The sequence below is a fragment of the Martes martes genome (genome assembly GCF_963455335.1).
Source record: "Martes martes genome assembly, chromosome: 10".
NCBI lineage: Eukaryota > Metazoa > Chordata > Mammalia > Carnivora > Mustelidae > Martes > Martes martes.
In genome coordinates, this window is record NC_137898.1 from 19,740,038 (window position 1) to 19,759,362 (window position 19,325).

Genomic DNA, 19,325 nt, shown 5'->3' on the forward strand with positions numbered 1-19,325 from the left:
ACTGGTGTATTGGAGGCCAGTGAGCAGCCCCAGAAAGAAAATGTAGTTTCAGGTCCGTGGGTTGTACTTAAAATGTTAGGTTCAAAAAAATCATAAGTCTTTACATTATTTTTCTCTTTTAGGACACTCTAACTTCTTTTAGGCTCTTGAACTTGTAGGATATTTTTATCTGCATGGCTGGTCTCTTTTAGCGTTTTGAGAAGGGAAAGGGACATCTGGGAATATTGAAAAATGTAAGCATAAGTTGTGATGTATGTGCCTTAGTTTGAGGGTGTACAGAATCGATATAGTGTCTTTCTTACCTGCTTGGCCCGTATCTATTCCAGCTTTTTCCCTTGTGTGGAGTCCCTGGAATAATATTGCTGAGGGCTGCTGTGTTTATTTAAGAGAATTCTGCCTTTAGTAGTGATTATTTAAGTACTTGTTCACAAAACAAACCAACCCACTGTAATAATACTAACCTTTTTTTCTCTTATAAATGTGAACTGAAATTTGTTAATATTTGTATTTTAGACATTGAATAGATTCTTTAGCTATGTCAAAAATTTGTGGGATCTGAGCTGGTAATGCTACCACATCATGAGTGGCTTTATTTATCTTCTATTAACTTGACTTTTTAAGACCTAACATTAAAATGAAATAAACTCAGTGGTTACCAAGAAGTTAAATACAAAGGACTAAGTATAAGGGGTAAAATTGTTTCTAGTGTTAATTGGTCAGTGCAGGAAAGATCAGATTTGGATGAATGTTCCTTATCTACATTTTATAATTAAACACATGTGTAATTCTTACTAAAGTTGGAAATAAGGAGAGTAAAACTGGGCAGCCATATGTAATCCCTGTAGAGTCCTCTGACACACCTAAAGTATTGAGCACAGTTTTCTGTCTTTTTTTAATGAAATGTCCCAGGCCAATGGAAGTGAAACAATTGTGATGGTGTCAGAGGACTTGGCCCTAAGACCAGTCCTGTCACTAGTGGTGTGCTCTTGGGAAATTCAGCCTGCTGGGCATTAGTTTTTGCAGTGGTAAGATGGGAATAATGGTAAAAGGCGGCTTCACAATGATGTTAAAAGGACTGGATGAGATAATACTGATGAATGCACTTTATAGACTAAAGTAGTATATATAAATTGAGTTTGTGATCACTAATAGATGCCTGAATTTTAAGGTATTTCTCTATATTGTGTTAACAATGTTAGTATTTTTAGAAGTTTAAATATAGGAGTTAGAATCATATCATATTTGGTGATCTGAATACCCCCTGCCCATGGTCAGCAGACAAGTTCTTAACATGTTTACAGCATAGATAGTGACAATATGCACTGATGCATTTGTGTGTGTGTGTATATCTATATGATATACACAAATGTCATAAATGTACTGGTGTGTTGTTATGGTAATGCAAGCTTTCAATTATGGGCTTTTATATTGAAAACTATTTTTATGTGTTAATATACAAACTTAGGCAAATACATATATTTGTTCTATAAATATATAAAGATTCATAAAGATATAAAATTGAACGTTTGGCAAGTTGAGAGCTGTTCTTGTACCGTAAAGCTTATGTTGTTTTAATAACAACAATAATAATGATTTTATATTTACTATTTATTATATATAGAGTTAAGCTCTTTTGTATATAGTATCTCATTTAATTGTAATCCTCAGCAATATTACAAGGATTTACTATTACTATCGTACCCTATTTTAGAGATAAGGGAATGAAGCCCTCCCTGGGATCACACAGGTGTAGCAAATGCTACAACCTGAATTCAAGCCCAAGTTTGACTCTAGAGCCTCTTCTCTTAAGAGTCCATAATATTGTACTAAACTTTTAATTCCTCTAGAAACCTAGAAAGTGAATTACTAAAGAAGTTTTCAATTTACTGAAAAGGCCACAGCTACGATGTATCATCTTGAGACTGTTTCCTGCTGGTTTTGGTTGGGTTAGATTGAGTATTTTGGAAATAGTAAGCATTGGAATGGAATGGAAATGGAGGCATTTGGGTTAGTGCCTGTTTTGTTCATCACTGTATGCCAATTGTGAAGCATAGTGCCTACCACGGAGTGGGGATTGATACCTATTTCTTAAGGTTGGAATTTGGGCACTTTAGCATTATAGGTTATTTTATACATTTTTTTAAGTAAGTGCAGATATTTTACATTTGCTGTTTTAATTAGTTCTTATGTAACTACAACATTTTAGAGGGTTTGATGAGAAATGTTCTTTTTTTTAAAGAAATATTATAAAGGCAGTGCATCTGAATAATTCTAGCCATATAGATATGTATAAAGTAGAAAATGAAAGTCATCCCATTCTACTTTTAAATTTTCCTGTGCATTAATTATGTACCATATATATCCATTTCAAAAATAAATAGAGTTATACCATAATACTGTCTTAAAGTTTACTTTTTTCAAGTGGCTATTTAAAAAACTTGTTTTTGAAAATAAAACTCAGGTGGAAAGTGGGAGTGAGGTTGGAAGGAGAGAGGTAAGATTTATACATTAAGATTATAAACTTAAACTCTAGACTGGTTATTACTTATGGGGCAGAAAGCATTTTAAGATCTTTTTAGTTGTGCGTAATGCCTTAGAGATGGTCATTGTTATTTTTAAAACTTTAAAAAATGTTAACCAATTTAAAATGGCAACACCATTTTCTGTCCTGTCCAAGTAATTTGAGAGGCATCATTTCAGAATTAAGTTCTACTAGTTTATTCTGGTAGCTACTATTTATAAAGAGATCAATTACAGTTTCACATAACTTTTTTTTAAACCGGTGGGTCCTCCTCTTGGTTGGTTAGAGGCATTCATTCAGCATTTACAAATTGAAATAGCATTTTAAAGCTGAGAAAATAATTGTAATATTTTGATTAATGGAAACTCAAACCAAGTACTGCTTAATCGGCATTCAGATAGATACCCTTCATAGGAATTAGTGCTGGTACTCACATCTTTATGTCAGTAGTGTTGGCTGACCTCACCCCCATCCCTATCCCCACTCACTCAACCACTACCAAATGCTATACTGATAACCCACCATTTTTTCAAGTGACAAAAAAAAATTGTTTGAGTGCATGGTGTAAAATAAGACATCCTCAAGGCCTTATAATCTACATTAAATGTAATTTTTTGATTCTAGCTTTGAGAGTTTTATCTTGTTGCTAAAGCTATTAGTCATAATTCACCTTTATAATTTTTAGATTAAAAAATTTTATATTGTAGGTAATAAATTTTTCATTACAGAAGTTTTTAAAAAGAGTCTTCCTTGTCCTAGAATGTACTCCTTGTGTCTGAGGTGCCTTAACGTTTCTTTAGACTCATATTTAGTGAAGTGCTGACGCCTGCCCTTAAAATTCCAAGAATTAGATCGGACAGGGCATAGCAGTTTATTTAAACTACAGTATAGTCAATTATTTATTTACTTATTTATTTGAGAGAGAGGGAGGGCACCCAGGAATGGGAATGGGGGTGCTAGGGAAGCAGAGGGAGAGGGAGAGCGGGAATCCAAAGCAGGCTCCATGTCCAGAGTAGAGCCCCATCTCACAGTCCTGACTGAGATCATGACCTGAGCCGAAATCAATAGTTGGATGCTTTACTGACTGAGCCACCCAGGCGCCCCCAGAATAGTCAGTTTTAACATACCAATTCAAGAGTTTTCTCACTGGCAGCATTCATATGTGCTTTTCATTTTGTGTGGCTCAGGCCATGCCCTAGAAAGTATTTTATTATTTCTCAGAGTAGTCTTATAAGTATACAGAGGGCTCAGTTCATGTCATGGATGGTCAAACTGAGGCAGAGACAAGAATTTGATTAAGTGAATGGCAGAGCCTGATTTTCCTCTCTTACTCTACCTTTGACATTCTTAGCCTGTTGTCTCCAAACTTTAAAAAATGACTGATAGCAGTAAATGTATATTTATATGTAATTTTCTGAGTTAATGTATGTTTTAAAACATATAGAAAAGTTGAAATTTGAAAAAGGGTGATATTTAAAAATAGAAGTTGCAGTAATTCCTTCCATGTCCTCCTTTCTTCTCTGGGGTGGGTGCACCCACTTGGAGACGAGTGCTTTAGATAGGCCATTCTTCTGCGGAAGAGGCAGCCATGGGGACACCTGGAGGACAGTTGGCACAAGGTGTGGGGCTTTTAAGTTGGAGTGATCTTTTGCAGCTTTTTAATTTTAAAGAAACAGCCTTTCTTTCTGTGAAAGGCTGAAAGACTGAGCGTAAAGGCCTTGAGAGAGGTGAGCTTAAAAGACAGAGATAGAAGCCTTCCTTGTTTTCTTCAGAGTTGACCAAAGGGAAAAGGCTGCCTACCCTGTCAGCTCTTACTCCCACTATAGAGATGGCAGTGCCTTTTTCTGTTGTTGTTAGGCAGTTTATAGAACGCAGGATAGCTTGGTAAGCGTCTTCTCTGTGCCTGATATGACGTAACATTGTGGAGTATGCAGCATGCATGTTAAGTACAAGTGGTTGTATTTGGCTTGTTGCTGCAGCATTTTTGAGGATGTCTTAAAAAGCAGTTCTCATTCGATAGAGTTGGAGATGTGCAAATTATTGAAATCATCATTTCATGAAGCCCAAACTTTGTAACTTGAATTATTCTATTTAGTATTTGTTTATTTCTCTCCTCTCCTTCTCCCCTCCCTCCCTCCACGCCCCCCCCCCCCCCCCCCCCGTACTTCAGAGCAGAATTCTTTTTCTGAAAGGAACAGATGCTGTTAACTTATCAGGACCTGATACTAAAAAGCCTACAAAAATCTTTGTGCTGCTTATTTTCTTTATTTAATCTATATGCAAAGCATATTGTAATTATTGCTGTTAGAGGGTTTTAAACTGATGGTTCCCCACCCTTTCTGTGCACAGGGTAGATAGATTAGGAATGCCAAATGGACAACTTGGTATAAAGAAATAATGACCACTGAAATAAAACAGGAGTTCAAATAAAAAGCAAACCACATACAAATGTAGAATGAAAATATCTTTTAGTAAAATGTTAGCATGCTGTACTTGGAACAGATGCCACATTAATTCAAAAGAGAGCCCAGAAAATGTGGCAACTTTACGATGTCAATGGAGAGAGCTGCAATAGTTCCTTTTCTCATTGTGTCAAGTTCTCAGTACCTCCAGGTCCAGTCCTGTTCTTCTGTATTTATTTTTCTGGGTGTATTCCATGTTAGCATACAAATAATAAATCCATGCTCATTTTTTAAATTTATGTAATTAAATACATTATCATACTAGTAGATATTAGGGTGGAAAGCCCAGTAACTTGTAACAGTAATGATTTTTGTTTCAAATATGTGTATCAAAATATTCAGAATCTGAGGTAAAAATTGATTTTTCTCTCACCTTTTAAGGCGCATTTATGATAATAAGGTAGTCTAAGAATTGAGACTTTCAAAGAGGCCTATGCTTTTTCTTTTCTTTTCTTTCTTTTCTTTTCTTTTCTTTTCTTTTCTTTTCTTTTCTTTCTTTCTTTCTTTTTTTTTTTTTTTTTTTTGAGGCCCATCCTTTTTTGAATGTAGAATTTGGACAAGTTACAAAACTATGAGAATTTTGCATTTTTTTCTCATTTAAATTTGTAGTTATCATTGGACATTTGTTATGATTTTTAAGTAGCTTAGATTCATTCATTCCTTTTGCAGTGTTCTTTATGGTGTTTGGGAAGAAGGAGAAAGGGTGTTGGAAGGGTACTACCATACACACTTGGATACTTCCAGGCTGACGTTCATTTTATAGAGGATTGCACTGGGACATCTCTGAATTGCCTGCTTGTTGCAGTGCATGGTTAATGTGATTCTGAGCGTGGAGAGAGATGGACTGGGGGTTCTTAACCAGACTTACAGTATGCCACTTCCTGAGCAGTGCAGTGACCTAATCACCAGGGGTGTGTCCTCTGCGCCTGTAAAGTCTGACGGGCATGCTTAGAAGAGTACTACTAGTTTTCTCTTAATTAGTCAAAGCACGAAGGCTCATAGTTCAGTAATTTTGTTGAAAAGGTTAAAAGTTTTGTTTTCATGCAGTCCAGGTGAAGGGAAGTTTTTAGCATGGCAGTAAATAAAGCTCAGTGGTTGGGTATCCGTGCTGAAGCTGGAACCAGTTTGTATGGGCTCAAGTCCTGGCTTTGCCACCTATGAGCTCTCTAGTAATGGTCAAATCACTTCACTGCCTGTGCCTCTGCCTATGTAAAATATGAATAAATAATAGTACCCATATGGGTGCCTGGGTGGCTCAGTGGGTTAAGCCTCTGTCTTCAGCTCTGGTCATGATCTCAGGGTCCTGGGATCGAGTCCCACATCGGGCTCTCTGCTCAGCAGGGAGCCTGCTTCCCCCTCTCTCTCTCTGCCTGCCTCTCTGCCTACTTGTGATCTCTTACTGTGTGTCAAATAAATAAATAAATAAATAAATCTTAAAAAAAAATAGTACCCATAGCCTGAGGTTGTTAGGAGGAATTAATATGTTAATGTATAAACTGCAATAAGTTCTTGACACATATAGTATGTACTAAATAAATGGTAACTGTTGTTAGGTATTACTTAACCTTCATTCTCAAGTCCTTTCTTCTCTCCTCAAGGCTTGAGACAAATGTTGCATAATGGGAAAAGAGCCTGAGCTTTGTGGTCTGACCCCTCAATTGGAATCTCTGTACAACCACTTAAAGTTGAGTGTGTGTGACCTTGGACTAATTATTTAAGCTCCCTTCAACAAAGATGTCTCTCATACATGCTGTATACCAAGCCCCGTGCTATTCATTTGGACTTCAGTTTCTTCATCTGTGATGTAGGGTTGGTAACACCAACCTTCTGGGATTGATGTGAAGATAAAAAGGAAATTTAAGACACTTGATAAGTAATAACTGCTGTTATCATTGTTACGGTTACAGTCCCTCTAAAAGTTTATGGGGGAAGAGTAAATATGGAACAGCTTAGCTGGAAAGGAGGTTTTTTTTCCCTGAAATGTCATGGTGAGAAAAGGTATGGGTGGGAAAAGTGTATCTAATGAGTCCTTGTTTGTGAAAGCTCTGGGAGAAATAGAAAATATGTGGGAATATGTCAGTTTTAATAGACTTTAAAAAATATTATAGGGCACTTTAAAAAAACTCTTAGTGATATAATAAGCCTTTCTTGTACCAGGATAGTGATGTGGTTTACAGTAGGTCACTTAGCATGGAGTCAGTAGTAGACTAGACATTCTAACTCAGAAGTCTAAAATCCTAATCAGCTGCTCAGTCCCTTGGGTCAGCTGCTCAGGACAAAGCATGTGCTTAACCCTGAGAACACATGCTTGAATGGAATAACTAGTGGAAACAATTGTAGAGGCACACAAATGCTTTCTAGTAATGATGGACATCATTTATTTGCCTTCTGATTTTGGGCATTTTGCCTTTGTGAAGTTTCCTCTCATCTGGTGCCTGGTCTTTTCTTATGGCAATTGTTACTTTCTTTCTGTATTTAATTGTCGTATGTTACCTGTATTGAGCCTAGAAACTGGGCCTGAGGACAAGTTGGTTATGAGGAAAGCCACTCTTAAAGTTTCCGCCTTACAATGATCTCAGACTTAAGATATTTTGGTAAAGTATTTGAGTTTTTAATATGTCTGTTAGTGGGCATGTGTGTGTGCATGTGTGTGTGTAGGTATCTATCTGGTAAGTGAAATAAGTCATTGAGGGAGGGGGAATGATCATTAAGTGTGACATAGAATTGATTTTATTTATTCACTACCAATTTGGAGCTGAAACTTTTTTGATCTTTGATCTGCATAGTTTTTCCCCTAGGATTCAGCAAATGTATTTACAGTAGCTTACCACAACACCCTGAATATGGCATGTGTTACAACGGATGAGCATTTGAGTTAAAGTAGAATAATAGCTTCCATTAACTTTTTGTTCTTACTTACCCAGCTGTACCAGTTCATAAAGGCCTAGAAGGTGGATAGGAGCATTTACTAGATTTTATTTTGTCTGTGTTCCGAAAACAACGTTTCTGCTTTCTGAGCAGAAATTCCAGCAAGTTTGTTTTGATAACATGCTTGTACTTTATCTCAACAAATATATAAAAAAATCGAACAGTTTTATAGCAGGCTGTATAGTTTTCTTTTGTTTTTTTCTTTCCCCCCCCTTTTTTTTTTTAAGTAGGCTCCACGTGGGGCTTGAACTCAAAACCCTGAGATCAAGACCTGAGCTGAGACCAAGAGTCAGATGCTTAACTGACTGAGCCACCCAGGCACCCCAGTATAGTTTTCTTTCATTTAAAAAAAAATTGTAATACTACTTTACAGTTTCTAGAGTGGTCAGTAAGTGAGCTTTGTAGTTTTAGAATTAGCATAGTGTATGCACAGTATTAAGGTTTCTTTATGCAGGGCTTACAAAAAAGTTGCTTCTCTTGGGTGAATGGAATTGTAGAAAGTTCAGAAGTGTATTTCATTTCAATAAATAGAGGAGTTAGAAATAGACCCTATGAAGCCTTTGAGGTTGACTTAAAGAATTGTACAATTTTGAAAATCAGTCTGTCTCTGATCAATTTGTAAAAGTTGGGCCATTCATGTCAGGGTTGAACTCATACTAGACTTATGTGGGAATCTGTCTCGTTCAGCTTGGTACATTAGCTGCTTCACAGAGAGACGCACATCGATTGCACATACTCCCTTTCCTCGCCCCTCTCCTTTGCTATCTCTTTGCGGTCTCTTCTCTGTGTACGCTGTCCTGTTTGCTGTGCATCACTCCCTCCAAAGCCACCCGTCTTCTTCTCTTTCTCTGAAAAACAATACAAAACACCGTTGTAATTATTAGTTTTTAAACAGAGCTGTTATCAAGACCTTAAGGCTTTAACAGTTTGTGGACCTCCTTATTTTGGGCCCTCAGCCAGGAGTTGGATAATTGATAGCTTAAAATCACTTGTGAAGTAACTGAGTATTTGTAAAGCATTTTATATCTGGACTGAGAAAGAGAATAGAAAAAGACCTTTTACCTCAGAAATTGCTGTATTTTCTGGTAGGGGGTAGGTAGGGGCATAGTCAAGAAAGGGGAGCTTTGAAGTTACTTAAACTAAGATAAGGGAAATAGGAAGCATTAATTGATTAGATGGTTCTCTGTACTCCTGTGGACCTCACTGGAAAAGAATTTGGAAATTCTGGTGTTGCTGACCCTAAAAGTATTCTGGTTTAGTATGAGAGGACTAGTAGAATTTCTTTCTTTACTTTGTAAAATGCAAAATATGGCTATTGTGCCTTGTTTTTAGGCATTGATTGCATTTCATTAATAGGTAGTTGCAAAAAAAAAAAAATTGGTAGTTGCAAAGTAGCAGATCATTTCCTCTCCAGATTTCTCGTAGTGGTTTTGAATTGTTAACTGAATTGTTTTGGTAAGTAAAGTAAAACTTGGAAATTAGTTGTGGTTAAATGTTAATGGCTGTATTGGATTTAAATTCAGTAGCATATTTGAGACAAGAATTTTAACTTTATAGGATTTTTAAAACTTGTTTTATGGAAATTTAAAAACATATGCAAAAGCAGAGTGAATAATATTAGCAAATGCCACATACCTCTTAACCCAACTTCAAGTTATCATTTTACCAATGTTTACAGTGTATGAAACATACAAGGAAAGTACTTTTATGTTTTTAAAACGGGCAGTACAAATAGATCTGTTGATATACTCAAAATGTGTGCGAGAATGTTAACTCTTTTCATACATTGTAAGTTCAATGCCGATTATCACCCTTTACCGTAATACTGCTTTCATTTGTCTTTTAACTTATTGGAGGTGTCTGAGCCCTTACTAATTTAACAGAACCACATCTGCTGGAAAGATTGTAGTTTCCTTGTGTCTTCTGTCTGTAGAAACTTATGATTATTAGTTTTTTGAATTTACTATCCTTCTTAGTTACATTTTATTGTATATACACTTGCCTATCGGCAACTTTCGTATGAACCACCAATAATGGTCTTTCCTAGAGTATGTAGAGCAACTTAAAGTTGAAAATTCTTAGATCTTGTTCTGCATATTCTCCTTTGAATATTCTGTTTCTCTTTCCTGTCTGTATATACCAACTGACTAAGGAATACATGTTATAACATGTAAACTAGTTTGTTAAGGAGGGAATTTTGACTCTCTGCAATCCCTGGACGTGATAACGGTGGACAGGAACTTAAGTTGTTTTCTCCCTTGTTCACTTCTCTTTGGAGGGGTAGTAAGTCCTGTATGTGCCTGCAGTTGTGGGGCCTATTCATTACTAGTCAAGGTGATGGTAGCCTTATTTCTGAATTTTTTTGCTTTTATTAGTTTAAATTAGACCCACAGGGGTAATTATTCTACCCCAGTGCATGAGGAAGCATAGTCACTGGGTGTTGTGCATCTGAACCCCCGTGAAGTGCATTGAAAAGGTATCTCTAACATTACGATGCTGTTTGCCATATTTAGTTTAGTGCAAGGAGTGTACTTATTTAACAGGACCGCTAATAAGCTTCCCCTACACCAAAGATATATTTTTAAAAATTATACTTAAGATGACTTTGTAGTATTCCCCAGTAGAGTTCATCCAGAGCAGCAAAATCTTTCTAAAATAAAACTTATTCCTTTAACCGGTATTCATTTAAGTGGGTTTCTCTGTACTTGGTTTCCATGGAAATAGCGAATAGCTAACGTTATTTATAAGGTGGAAGTAAAATAGGGTGCCTAATGGGACCCCATGCTGCTCTGATGAAGAGACTTAGGAAAAAAATCCATGCTCATGGGATTTTTTTTTTTTTAACAAGGTTAATGGAAGCCCTGATTTCTGTCTTCTGTAACAGAACATATTTTTGGTTTTAAAGGCTAGCATTAATATCAAGCAAACTTCTTTTTTTTTTTTTTTTGGTGTATATTGCTTTCACTTTCAACTTTTAGGACCACTTACTTATCAGCACGATTGAGGCTTTATGCTTCAGACTTGTGTTTCTTTGTGGTTTTTGTTTCAAAAGTTAAAATCCCCAGCATATTGTAGCTTTTTCAATTTCTCATTGACATTTCAAAGTACAGATACAAAGCTAAATGTTCATTAATGGTAGCAGCAATGATAAAGAATCAATATGTTGGACTACATAGTTTGGTGTTTTGTTTTTACTGTGAATAGTATGGAACCATATTTAGTTTTCAGGCCTTAAGTCAGGGTGCTTTTTTATTTGTGTTGTGCAGCTAAACCAGTGTAGAGAGAAAAGATTCTGATTTTCTCTTGGGGTTAGAAAGGAGGGAAATCTTAATTTCTCTTTCTTTTTTTAAAAAAAGGATTGTTGCCAAAGCATTTTAATTGAAATAGATGTTAATTCTTTTAGTCTTTGAATGTGGATTTGGACTAAACCTTGGCTTTTTCCTCATTTCCTCGGTAAGGCCTACTCTTAGGTTTCTAGGCCTACAGCAAAGCCTTGCATTTCTTAAGCCCCTTCAAGTGAAAGAATATCATTCCCTTTGTGTTTGTGTTTGTGATTGTGTGTGTGTGTGTGTGTCTCTCACTAATTTTTCTATAGCCTGAAAGGCACCTGCTCATTTTCCAGCCTGGTGAATACAGCAGTGCTATATTGAGAACTGAGGCAGTATGGAACACAATAAGGTGCTATAATTTTTATTTAGTTTTGGTCGTCCTTGGCAGCTTGTGATTGTTACCGTTTGTCTGGAAGTACTCTGTGATTATTCCTGGCTATCAATGCAGCAGGAGTTTTCTTCTGTGTTTTAAAAGCAAGGGTTGTAGTGTACTTAGGGCTCTTCAGGGGAGGAGTTTTTGTTTTGTTTTGTGTGTGTGTGTGTGTTTCTTTGGACAAGCTCCTGGCTATAATTGGGTTTACTGTGCTCTAATTTTTAAAAATTTGATGGCCTTGATCTTGTTGAATTTTTGTGTGAGGTATTTTATCTCCAGCAATTTTCTAGTTTCTTCTGTACGTATTGGTCGGTGCTATTTTAAAAAATTTCTCCAATGTGTCAGTTGTTTTAGTTTAGCTTTTTCTTGTAAATTTTAAAAATCAGGTGTTTACCAGTGACCTTCCTCAGTGACTTTTATTTGGATTGTCTTTGTGCTTTAGAGACATAGGAATTTGGGTCTATTATCCCATTTCTGAGAGAACAAGTCCCAGTTGTTGCAGTTAGTGCAGTAGAAAGGGGTTTTGCAGTTACAGTGCTGGGCATTGATCCTCCTCCTTGGTGCTACGGTTTACACCCAGAACTCCCATTAGTGTTAATAGGAGACACTTGCTTAAATCCCTGTACACCAGGATAAACCCAAACTCTTTTGTGGTGCCTTATAGATACCTGAGTTGTTTTTTTGTTGTTGATGGCAAGAGTTTTGGTTCTGAGGTTAGCTGATTATTAGGATAAGAGTTTGAGTTATCTTGGGATATGGGGTGATTTACTAAGTCTGATCTGTAATTAAGTTTATGTTATGATTAGACTCAGAAAACATTTACAGCTTTGTGAGCTGTGGAAGCTTTTGAAAAAGGATTTTTGTACTTTATAGCATGATGAAGCAAGATTTCTTCTTTCCGTTTATTTCTCCTAATACTTCTCAACTATAAAATAAATGATTTTACAAGTTTTTATACATATTGCAAGAGGACTTGGTAAAAACTATTCTCTTTATTTGTAAGCCCTCCCGTAATTATTCTCTGGCCTTTAAAGTGTTGTCAGCTAATGTTGCTCACATTTTCAAACATAGTGTGCACTGTCTTAGAGCATGGACATTGCAATCACTGGTCAAGTGTTAGAATCACTGTTTACTGTGATTATCTGTGAATTGTGGATTTTTGGTACTTTCACTTATTTATGCACGGTCTAATGGAAGGATTCCTAGATTGAGAGCAGTAAATCTGGGTTTTAGGCTGGGCTTTGCCTCTTACTATCTTTGTAGTTTTTGGCTAGTCATGTAGACTTCTTGGATTGCTGTTCCCCTGTGGAATGAAGGAATGGATTTTGTTCTCTGGGGTGTCCGTTCTAGCTGTAGGCTATTTGAAGGCCTACTTTCCTAGGTACTGAAGGCAATAGAGGACTGTAAGGCAGTGATTCCTAATCCCTACCCGTCAGACTCTTCTGGGGGGAGTTAAAATAATACAGATATCTGGGCTCTAAATCAGACATCATGAATTCAGAATTATTAAGGGTAGGGCCTGTGAATTTATGCATTTTTTAAAGTTTTAGATTTACCCTGATACAAGTTTGAGAACTACTTGTGCAAGGCATTATTTCTACTCGTGTGTGTGTGTATGTGTGTGTGTAGTCAGGGAGATAAGACAGAAGTTATAGTGTGGGACAGTATATGGCTAAATTTTAAGATGAATGTGAGAAATGATCAAGTATCTGAGAATTCAAAGAAAGGAAGTGCTGGGAGTTGAGATGGTTAGGGAAGGTCTCCATTTATCACTGAATCTTTATCTGGACTTGAATGACTGGCTGAGCTTTGGCTAGATAGAGAGACAGTAAGAAAGGTATTGTGGGCATAAGAAAGAACATCCCCCCAGTAAGTCTGGGGAGAGGAACAATTCTGAGGACAACCGTGGTCTTTATTTTAGTATTCTCCTCTTACAGCTGCTGTAGATTTCCTAAACACTTTGAGGGAGTGAACCATGAGGCTATTTTATGGAAGAGAGTGTTCCAGTCAGGGGGAAAAGCAAATAGAAGAGCCCTTAGAAGGGAACTTGTTTTGAGTTTTTGAAGTACAAAAAAGAGGTCAGTATGGCTAGAGCAGATTAAGCAGTGGCAGAGGGGAGGAGATGAGGTCTGAGGGTAGCAGAGGCCCAAAACACTTAGTCTTGTGGGCCATTTTAAAGGACTTCAGCTTTTTTTCTGAGTATTATGGAAAACCACTGGAGGATTTTGAATAGAGGAGTAACTGGATCTGTCTTGGATTTTGAAAAGGTACTCCGGCTGCTGAGAGAATAGACTATAGCAAGACAAAGATGGAAAAGAGGGAGGGCAGTTAGGAGGCTGTTGTAATAATCTAAGTGAAAGATGGTGGTGACTTGGATCAAGGAGGTTGTAGTGGAGTTGACACAAGTGGTCAAACCCTGTGTATTTTGGGGCGCCTGGGTGGCTCAGTGGGTTAAAGCCTCTGCCTTCCGCTCAGGTCATGATCCCAGAGTCCTGAGATGGCCCCGCATCAGGCTGTCTTCTCGGCGGGGAGCCGGCTTCCCCCTCTCTCTCTGCCTGCCTCTCTGCCTACTTGTGATCTCTGTCTGTCAAATAAATAAATAAATAAAATCTTAAAAAAACAAACCTGTGTATTTTGAAGGTGGAGGCAAGGTGGTTGGCTATTAGATTGGATATAGGGTGTGGGAAAAAGAGGAGAAGAGGAGTGAAGCGTGACTTTTAAGGTTTTGGCCTGAAGGGATGGAGTTGCCACTTACTGAAGTGGGGATGACTCTGAAGAGGAGGTTGGGAGATAGGGTGTTAAGAGTTTACTTTTGAACTTGTTGAGCTTGAGAAACCTATTTGGCAAGTGTTCAGTGGGCAGTTGTGTATATGAGTTTGGAATTCAGGGAAAAGGTCAGAGCTGGAGATAAAAATTTGGGAGTCACCAGTGTATAGATCCTTTTCTAGCCATGAGAGTGGGTGAGATTACCTGATGGGAAGCGCTCCAAGAACTGAGCCCTGGGGCAGTTCAACATTTTGAGGTCTTGAGAGATGATGTTGCTTCAGTAGAAAAGTCTCAGCCCTCACTTCCATGTTTGATCAATAGTATCTCACCCCATGGATCATTCCTTCCGTCTTGCAACCCTTTCTCTTCTGACTCCCAGGACACCACCCAATCCTGACATTCCTCCGGATCTCTCTGGCCACTGTTCTGTATTTCTTATGCTGGTTTCTTCTCATCATTGGTGATCTTAAGAATGGAAGGAAGGCAAAGCCCTAATGGAGTGAGTCTAGTAGAGGATCGGGAGAAGGAACTAGGGACAGTCATATGGTTAAATGCTCTATAAATGGGAGCATAGACATGAGACAGTAACTAGAGAAGGATATGGAGGCAAGGGAGGCCTTTTTTTTTTTTTTTTTTTTTTTTTTTTTTTTAAAGATGGAAGAAACAGGGCGCCTGGCTGGCTCCAGTTGGTGGAATGTGCAGCTCTTGATCTCAGGGTTGTGAGTTTGAGCCCCATGTTGGGTGTGGTTGATTTTACTTAAAAAGTAAAATCTTAAGAAAAAAAAAAGGGAAGAAAGTTCTTGAAACTGAGAGGAGAAGTGCTAGAGGGATGTCCATGAGAGCGTAAGACTAAGAGGGATGGGGGACACAAGGATGATTATGATATCGGGACCTAAAGGTCTAAATTTCATTATAAGCAGGATTCTACTTTTTCTTCTGAGTACTTATTTGCATTTAAATTTATTTCAAACTTATTATGCTTTCTCTTAGAAGTTAGGAAGGGCAGGTAAAAAAGCAGTAAAACTTATTGTACATAAGATTAGTGTATCAGCTTGGTGTAGTAGAAGAGAAGAGATTGAATCTTTTGCGTAAGGTGACATTTTAAAGTGTCTTTGAATGACAATTATCTGTGCTATTCTAGTCCCTTATCAAAATTTATGATTGAGCACAGACTATAAACTTAATTGTTTGAATTTGTAGTGGGATGAATTTTAGCCTAATTTAAAACATGATCTAATGTTAAACCTTTTTTCTGCAAAATTTGTTTATTATTTAATATATATGTTCTTCATACACAAAGGTTTTAGATATTTTACAAAAGGTACTTAAGTTGTTATTAATCACCTTTGATTTATTGATGGTATTTTAAATTTTACAACCGTATTAGAAATCTGAGTGATTCACTTCTTTACCAGCTCTAATTAAAGCAGCTACCTATGAAGTTCTGGAGAGGTGAACCATCTTCAGTTTGCAAAAATCACGGGAAGTTATGTTAGCAAGATCATATTCACCTTTAAAAGCAAAAATAATTTCATTTAGTCCAACTTACGTGTTCTGAGTGCATTTTTTAAGAATAAATCTATATTTGAAAAATTTAAGCAAATATGGTTAAAATTTTTAACTACCTCAGCTATGAGTATGTAGAATATGTGAGAAACAAATGAAGTGGACTTTTAATCACCTTAACATGAGGAAATCAAACTTGCATTTCAGACTTAAATACATCTTGCATAAAGGTAGTGTTAAAATACACATTTACATATAGATTTTTTTTGCTCACTCTTACTAAATTATAGAAATAAAATCTTTTTTTAAATCAGTTTTCAAATGGTAGTCGATTAATCAGTCTTCAGAAGAAACACGCTAGTAGTTGGGATGCATGGTGTTTAAAAATCACTAGTCTAAAAATAATTGACTTTTTTTTTTTGGTATCTGAACTTCTTTGCAAATCTTATTAAAGGTGTGGGGTCCTCTTCCCAGAATTCTTATACATACAGAACTTAGCATATAGTATTGTAGGGTTGACAAACGCCTCTGAAACCCATTCATGGGGATCCCTTAGGCATGAGGGAGCTCAAGTTTTAAAACCTGCCCTGTATAGCTTACTTACAGTAATTTTTTTTGAAACTTTATGCGGAGACTTTTCCAAAAAGTATTTTACCAGTATTTAACTGTAGTTTGTTTCTTAGAAGTGTTACTCCTGCACCTGGTTAAGAGGCGGTGAGGTCTAGTGGAAAGGCCAGCTCAGTCAGAGGAATCTCAGGGTCTGTAAGCTTTTCTCAAGCTTTACAACCCAATTGGATTGTGACCTTCAGGGAAGTCACTTAACCTCTCAGGCTTTGATTTCCTATGTGACATCTGCAGTCCCTGCTAGCAATTTTATGAGTAGTTTTATGATATCATGGTTTCATGATATGGTAAAATTCTTAATCAATTTGGGATTGACTCTGCTATTGATTTTTGGAGAAAATGCCCTAGAGGTAAGGCGTACATCCATTGTGTCTTTTTACTGAATATGACTTTTCAGAAGAGTTAATGTGATTCTACTTTCTTGAATGCCATATAAGTAAAAGTAAAAGTAAAAATCTCAATTCTATCCTGATCACTTTGAGTTTCAACATATTTCATATGTTCTGGTTATAAACCATTGTTATTCTGTGTGTTGGAATTGTCATGTCCAATTCTGTGGTTTGTTTTTTCATTCTCTTAATGGTGTTTTTTTGATGAACAGAAGTACTTAATTTAGTACAATGTATCAGTCTTTTCCTTTTCATTATATTTTAAAATGGCAATATCTTCCTCTCTCATCTACTGTTTTTATCCAGTTATTCATTTAACAAATAATGCTGTGGGGCATTGATGCATAAGAAATTATCACCAGCATGAAAAAACTAACAAGAAATGTCTCATAGGGAAAATAAGTCATCAACAGAGTTAAGGGTCCACTCAGTCACTTCATTCATTTAACAAATACTTACTGAACATTTACTATGTGCCTGGTACTGAGTGGTAAAGAATCCTGTAGGTACTATCTGTAATGTTAAGAATTCACTTTTTAAAAATTGAGGTGTTACTGACCTATGACATTATATTAGTTTTAAGTGTACAGCATAATGTTCGATATGTGTATGGATTGCAAAATGAATACCACAGTAAGTTTAGTAAACCTACATCACCACACAGTTACAATTTTTTTTTCCTACTGAGAATCCATTTTTTAAAAAAAATTTTATTTATTTGTTTGACAGATTACAAGTAAGCAGAGAGGCAGGCAGAGAGAGAGAGGAGGAGGCAGGCTCCCCACTGAGCAGGGAGCCCGATGCGGGGCTCGATCCCAGGACCCTGGGACCATGACCTGAGCCAAAGGCAGAGGCTTTAACCCACTGAGCCACCTAGGTGCCCGAGAATCCACTTTTAAAAAATAATTTTTTTAAAAAAATTTTATTTATTTATTTGACAGAGATCACAAGTAGGCAGAGAGGCAGGTAGAGAGAGAGGGAGAAGCAGGCTTCCCGCTGAGCAGAGAGCCCGACACAGGGCTTGAGATCATGACCTGAGCCGAAAGCAGAGGCTTTAACCCACTGAGCCACACAGGTGCCCTGAGAATCCACTTTTTAATGACCACGTCGTTCTGTGGACCTTTGCATGATTTTTTTTTGGTTGGAAGTCATTCTAATCTTGGTGATTAAAATAGCCATTTATATGGACTTGAGAACTTTCAGAGGTACTGCGCTAAAGAAAAGGCAGGATAAAACAGCAAATTGAATTTCTTTTGGAAATGAATGTTAACTGCTTGAACTGGGACCTTTTTAAGTTATTTTACTGCATGTTTGGTCTGACTGTACTTGATTAAATAAAAATTTATAATCTGGATGACGTGATTTTTTAAAATATATTCCTTGAAATGAGAACACTACTGAAGTAACATCAGTCAACAAACACACTATGTTTAAAAACATAAGGAGGTTTTAGAACATGCTACGTGGAGTTTGAATAATTTAATAGTAAAATATTAGGAGAAAAGTTTTAATTTTTGTTTCCTAATGTTTTTTAATTGAAAAAGAAGTTTGGAAAAAAAAAAGAAGTTTGGGGTGGGGAAGAGTTAAAAATAAATAATATAGGAGTGTCTGGCTGGCTCAGTCAGTAGAGCATGTGACTCTTGCTTCCAGGATCATGAGTTCGAGCTCTACGCTGGGTGCAGCGATTACATAAAAATAAAATCTTAAAAAACAAACAAACAAAAGCAAAAAACCCCCCAAAAACCAAAAAAACAAACAACCCACATACACAAAAACCAAAAACCAAAAAAAAAAAACCACAAAAAACCAAAAACCCTGAAAACAAAAAACCCTGGAACAAACCAGTATAGCTTGACTTGACTCTTCTAACTTTGAAGTCAACTTAATGGAATTTAGTTAATCTTAAAAAATGCAGTTGATAATAGCATCATTGAATGTTTGATCAAGATTCCCAAAACCTTAATTTTCTTTCTGGCTCTATCACTGATTAAATATGTGGCAGAGAGAAAGGCATGTTTGTGTTACGTAGCTACAGTCTGAAGTGGTGAGACTTGAAGAATGTAAATGAAAAATGTAATCGAAATTATGATACATACAAGATGCTGTGAATTTTAAAGCCTTGTATCAGACAAGTCGATTTCAAGATTAATTGAAAAGCCTTTTAAAGAGACCAAACTAAGGGTCAGTGTTGTAACCTTAATTTGTTAGTACAAAGCAATGAACAGGGAAGACCATTTGTTGGGGATGAGCCTTTATTTGTGTGTTATTTAGATGAGGTGCATTTTATTTTTGTGCGTCCCTTAGGAAAGGGAAACTGTCAACTACTTACTTTTCCTTGTTTTGGAAAAATTGCAGTAAAGTGAAAAATGGAAAATTAGAAATTTAACTGCCTTTGAATTTTTTTCCTTGCTGTGAAAACTACCTCTT

The 19,325-nt window shown here is 36.7% G+C and overlaps 1 protein-coding gene across 6 annotated transcripts in view; it reads left to right on the plus strand.

Moving 5' to 3' along the window:
* Positions 1–19,325, plus strand: part of PHF21A (PHD finger protein 21A) — a 188,329-nt gene that overhangs the window by 8,833 nt on the left and 160,171 nt on the right. The window lies entirely within an intron of this gene.